The sequence below is a fragment of the Alexandromys fortis genome, unplaced genomic scaffold, assembly GCF_014885135.2.
Source record: "Alexandromys fortis isolate MF-2015 unplaced genomic scaffold, M_Fortis_MF-2015_v1.1 scaffold_180, whole genome shotgun sequence".
Taxonomy (NCBI): Eukaryota; Metazoa; Chordata; class Mammalia; order Rodentia; family Cricetidae; genus Alexandromys; species Alexandromys fortis.
Genome location: NW_026068143.1, coordinates 1,000,552 through 1,006,612, shown reverse-complemented (window position 1 = coordinate 1,006,612; position 6,061 = coordinate 1,000,552). Strand labels below are relative to the sequence as shown.

At 46.5% G+C, this 6,061-nt stretch overlaps 1 pseudogene; it reads left to right on the top strand.

Annotated features, from left to right (window-relative positions):
* The first annotated feature begins 485 nt into the window (after positions 1-485).
* LOC126491295 (forkhead box protein K2-like) lies at positions 486-2,394 on the top strand (annotated as a pseudogene).
* The last annotated feature ends 3,667 nt before the right edge of the window (positions 2,395-6,061 follow it).

Here is a 6,061-nt window from a genome sequence, read left to right as displayed (position 1 = left end):
TATCTTTTAAAAAGTATAAAACAAATTAATAGAATTATGGATAAATGCTAACAAATGATTTTTCATGACAATATATTTTTCCTCAAAAGTTTCTTGATTAGCTAAATAAATATACTTGTGAGGCTATCAGTCAGTTAAGATCTAGCATTATAGCAATTGGGAAAACTTGTTAATAATTTTAATTCCAAATGAATACAAATTTCACCAAAATTGGAGTTAATATAAAAAAAAATCTCTTACTAGGTATTATGCAAGCTTCTCATAAGATGTCTGAATGCATCATAAATATATAAACCATCAGCTTTTCTTTATAAATCACAATTATTACATGGCAATACCATACAGGTAGAATGTGCCTATCTGTAATAAATCTTTAGAATGTATACAATCTAAGAAAATTATAGGCTCGGCTTGCGCGGCCCACGACCGCGCCCGGGCCTCAGCCTGCCAGGGCGCCCGCGCGGATCGGTTGGGCCTCGCAGGGGATGGCGGCCTTGGTGGCGCTGTCGGGCGCGGGCGCCCCTCCTGCGGGCGGCGGGGCCGGGGGCTGCGAGTTCGAGTACCTCATGAAGAAGCGTTCGGTGACCATTGGGCGCAACTCGTCGCAGGGCTCGGTGGACGTGAGCATGGGCCATTCAAGCTTCATCTCGCGGCGTCACCTGGAGATCTTCATGCCCCCGGGCGGCGGCCATAGTGCGGCCGCCCCGGAACCCACGCAGCCCGGCCGGACGCTGGCGGCGACTTCTACCTGTGCTGTCTAGGCAAGAACGGCTTGTTCGTGGAGGCGGTGTTCCAGCGGCGCGGGGCGCCGCCGCTGCAGCTGCCCCGCGTGTGCACTTTCAGGTTTCCGAGCACAAACATCAAGATAACATTCACAGCCCTATCCAGTGAGAAGAGAGAGAAGCAAGAAGCCCCAGAGTCGCCAGTGAAGCCTGTGCAGCCACACATCTCACCCCTGACCACAAACATTCCAGACACCATGGCCCACCTTATCACCCCCTTCCCTCCCCCACGGGAACCATCAGTGCTGCAAACTCCTGCCCATTCCAGTCCCCGGGGAGCAGAATCTTCAGGGTACAAAATGGGCCGTGTGATACCATCTGACCTCAATTTAATGGCTGATAATTCACAGCCAGAAAATAAAAAGGAAGCTTCAGGTGGCGACAGCCCAAAGGATGACTCAAAGCCACCTTATTCCTATGCACAGTTGATAGTACAAGCAATTACAATGGCTCCTGATAAACATCTCACCCTAAATGGAATTTATACACACATCACTACAAACTATCCATACTATAGGACTGCGGACAAGGGCTGACAGAATTCAATTCGCCACAATCTCTCTCTGAAGTTATTTCATCAAAGTGCCACGTTCCCAGGAAGAACCAGGCAACGGCTCCTTCTGGAGGATAGATCCTGCCTCCTAGAGCAAGCTGGTAGAGCAAGCTTTTAGGAAGAGATGGCCTAGGGGCGTGCGTTGCTTTAGAACCCCCTGGGACCGCTCTCCTCTAGGAGTGCCCCAGCCTCTCCCAACCATGCAGGAGTGTTGTCCGCTCACTCCAGCGGTGCCCAGACCCCGGAGAGCCTGTTGAGGGAGGAGGGCTCACCAACCCCCTTGGAGCCAGAGCCTGGCGCCTCACAGCCCAAACTTGCCGTCATCCAGGAGGCACGGTTTGCACAGAGTGCACCAGGGTCTCCTCTCTCTAGTCAGCCTGTCTTAATCACTGTCCAACGGCAGCTACCCCCGGCCATTAAGCCTGTCACCTACACTGTTGCAACCCCAGTGACCACATCCACCTCTCAGCCACCTGTCGTGCAGACGGTACATGTTGTCCTCAAATACCAGCAGTGTCAGTCCCCAGTGTGGCTGGACTGGCCCCAGCAAACACATACACAGTTGCTGGACAAGCTGTGGTCAATCAGGCTGCAGTGCTGGCTCCTCCTAAGGCAGAAACACAAGAGAATGGCGATCACAGAGAAGTCAAAGTGAAAGTAGAGCCTGTCCCTGCAATTAGCCCAGCCACACTAAGCGCTGTTAGCAGAATCATTCAGACATCACAGGGTACCCCTGTCCAGACAGTGACCATAGTACAACAGGCGCCTTTAGGTCAACACCAGCTTCCAATAAAAACTGTAACACAAAATGGAACTCACGTGGTACCAGTGCCTCCAGCAGTGCACAGCCATGTGAACGACGCAGTGGCGAGTACTCTCCATATGCTGGCAACCCATGCGTCAGCATTGGCGTCCCGGCCCACAGAGCATCAGAACGGTGACCAGGCAGAGCAGCCGGAGCTCAAGCACATTAAAGCAGAAGATGGAGAGAGCATTGTCATTGCCCTGAGCGTAAATGCGCCACCAGCAGCTATGAGAGAGAAGGGGATCCAGAACTAGCTGCTGGGAGATCTTCTCTTCAGACATCAATTTGTGGTGCCAAAAGGAGATGCTGCCTCTTCCTGAAGCAGGGAGTGCATCCTAAGTGGGTAAAGGGCCCTGAGTTTGGACTTCACCTCTTAGCACTGAAAACATGAACCCAGGTGGCCTTAAAACTCCCTAATTTAAAGACAAGTTAGACTTGAACAGACCCACAACAGCAACCCTGGTTCCAGAGGTGGTGTCTCCTACAGACCACTCGCTGGACTGTCATCTGTGGGCTCAGCTTTTTACTACAAGCAAGAACTCTGAGTCTCTTGTGCAGATGCAGCACCCGCTGCAAGTGGATCTCTCTGGCTTTCCTCTAGGGGACAGAGCCATAGCCACCTGCTGCCCTCATAGGACCTGATGGTTGTGGCTGAGAGACAAGACAGTATTTTGTTGTCTACATGTGGAATTAGAAAACTTGGTGATGTCCTTTCTTTACTAAATAACGGGGTCTTTGACATTTCATATCACTCCATTTCTACTCTGGAAATTTGAGATCCGTTTGGGGGAAAGAATGTCATTCTGTTTCTGTGGTTTGTTTCCAGCCCATGGGATGGTTTGTTCTGGTCTGTCCTGCCTGTTTGGGTGGCACTTCTTTAGGATACCTGCTTGCCCATTTCTGTTCAGAGCAGTTCCCTGTGCCATTGTAGAGGGTGGGTGGACTGAGGCTGCATGGACCCATAAGGCCAGGGCACTGGGACAAGGGACCCCGGGAGCCTCTAGCCTCTGGGCTGCAGGTACCTGTTCTTGCCCGTTCTGTTGTCTGTTTCTTTATGTTGACTTTGTCCTTGGCGTAGTTTCCCACTCTAATAAACGAGTCCCCTACATATTGTGTATGCTTAAAGCAGCAGATCCCCCTTTCCCCCTGGGAGCTTTTGTTACACCTCCCTTTTCAGACCGAAGTCATGGGTCTTTCCCAGAGCCCTGCTGGGAGTCATAGGGGTCCGCTCTGGCTTCTGGCACCTGACTGGTTACCTGCACGGCAAGAGCTCTTGGAGAGATTGAGGGTCTTGGAAGTAAGACCCAGTGGCCAGGTTCTCAAGAATCCAGGCCATTTCCTGATTCTCTAGAGGTTTCTCTGGCGTTTTATAATGAAGTCCCACACTAAGTCTGACTAACGTCCTATATAAGTAAAATTTAAGAAGGAAAGGTGAGGAGTAGTGGGAGGCCAGCAGCCCAGCCCACACCCAGGATCACCGCTCATCTTTCCGGAGCATTCTGGACTTAGCTGAGCAGCAGGCAGAGGGACTTAGCCTCATTGTGTGTGTGTGTGTGTGTGTGTGTGTGTGTGTGTTTTAATGTCATCATCATAACGTTATTTATTTAAATGTAGTTATTTTGGTATTTAATTTTTTTTTTTAAGAGAAGGGAGGAAAACCCTGTATTTTCCTGGTAGAATGAAATGGCTCAGAATGGTATATTTAGGCAATTTAAAACATTATTTACATAAAGACCAAATATGATAAGTCTGTTCTAAGTATTGCTTCACCCACAGTATGGAGTTGTCACAATGTTACTGCAGATGATGTGTGTTGACGTTCTGGAGTTACTGCACACAAGCTGGATTTATATAACTCAGCCACTGAAAACAATAAAAGATGAGACATCATGTGAGTGAGAACCCGTGTGTGCCACAGAAGTCTGTCTTTGGACTGCAGCCTGGGGGCCTGGAGCCCCTCCAAGCTGCAGTCTGCCTCCTCCATCTTGAAGGTAACCTTGAAATGTGTATTTATTAAAGGTTTGCAGTTTCAAAGCACTTTTGGTTCTGTTGTGCCCAGCATGTGGGTCCCAGCTCTGGGCCTCAGTTATATGGTGTGCTAGCAGGAGGCCACTCTAGTAAGGTGGGTTCGGGCACCACCAGCTGAACTTACTGTGTGTCTGGGGACATCTGTGTGTAGCATACTTGACTAGGATTGGGTAGATGTTCCCTGTGTGAGTCAAATCTGCAGATTCGTTACCTCTGAGCTCCAGACAGACCTTAGGAGTCTGCAGGGGTTTCTTTTGGGTGATCATAGAAAAATTTTGAAGATGGAAAAAGGATTTTTTTTTTCTTGAAGGCCACATTCTCAGTCTCAAGTGAGTGAAGCATCCTGTGCAGCTATAGGCACAGACTCACCTCTTCTCCTTGCTGCTCTTTGGTACATAGGAAGGTAAAGCTGAACTGAGTGGGCACAAGCTAAGCCACAGACTTAACAGTACTGAACCCAGGTTTCCTTGCCAGTGTTGCAGGCACTGCTTTAGTCCATGTTCCTCTGTGTCCCCAGAAGCCACTCCGCACACCATGGCTGGGCTCGTCTGCTGTCTGATGTGGGGTGGGGGCGATGACCCTGACACCACAAGTAGCTTGCAGCAGTTCCCAGGTCCACTGTGGCACCTCAGTGTTGAATGCTTAACGAGTCTCTCTTCGACCTTTACCAAACTTCTGAGCTCCCTCAGGGATTCGACAACTTGAGTAGCTTTGGCTTGAACCACACAGAACACAAAGGGAAACTTTGCTGTGTCCTGGGTACAGTTCATTCCAGAATGTGTGTGGCATACTTTGTATATTCTCCACACAGCAGAATGTTTCCATAAACACCCACCTCACCTCCTTGTCCGCTGCGGGGGGTGGCTGGGCACAGAGTAGCTGAAGTAGTTCAGAAGGGGCTGGGGAGTATCAGGACTTGGGTTTTCTACGCTGTGTGACACAAGGAGAGAAGTGACAATCATGAAGTCCAAGTATCTGCTGTTCTAGAGTAAGCAGAGTGGTGATCTGTGTGTAAAGATTTGGAATTTTTTTTTAAAAAAGTACCACGTTCCTGAAATTCAATATTTTTTTATTAATTTTAACTGAAAAAAAAGAAAATTATAGGAATAATGTGAATAACACAGTCAAATATAAACCACATTTTCCAAGGTATCTAGAAGGGATAATTTAGTAAAAAGATATATTATTCTAAATTAAGACATAAATATGATTTTCTTAATAGTACTAATACTTCAAGAAATTTAAAAAGTGTATTTAGCTAAAGATATTTAAAGATTAATACTAAAGGCATAATCATGGAGGACAAGCAACAGGAGGTCATTACTTTGTCAGTTATTAAAATTTCCTATAATATATCTGTCAACAGAATAATAAAATTCATAATAGTAATAGATAAATACTATTAATATCAGACATCCTTTTTAGTGTACCTGGAAACATTCACTGAAAATTCAAATAAATAGTACAAAAGCTTTACATTATTTGATCTATAGCTATAGAAATTTAATTTTCTACAAACAATCAGTTTACCAGTAGATTATCTTAATCCAGGAGGAAGCAGATATTTGATTACTTTGACTTATTTTAGTTTATAGTCTTCTGTATTTCTGGAGTTCATCTCTTTTATGTGATAAATGAATGAGGTTAGAAATATGTGATGGAGCCGGGCGGTGGTGGCACACACCTTTAATCCCAGCACTCGGGAGGCAGAGGCAGGCGGATCTCTGTGAGTTCTAGCCCAGCCTGGTCTACAAGAGCTAGTGCCAGGACACGCTCCAAAGCTACAGAGAAACCCTGTCTCGAAAAACCAAAAAAAAAAAAAAAAAAAAAAAAAAAAAAAAAAAAAAAAAAAAAAAAAAAAAAAAAAAAAAAAAAAAAAAAAAAAAAAGAAAA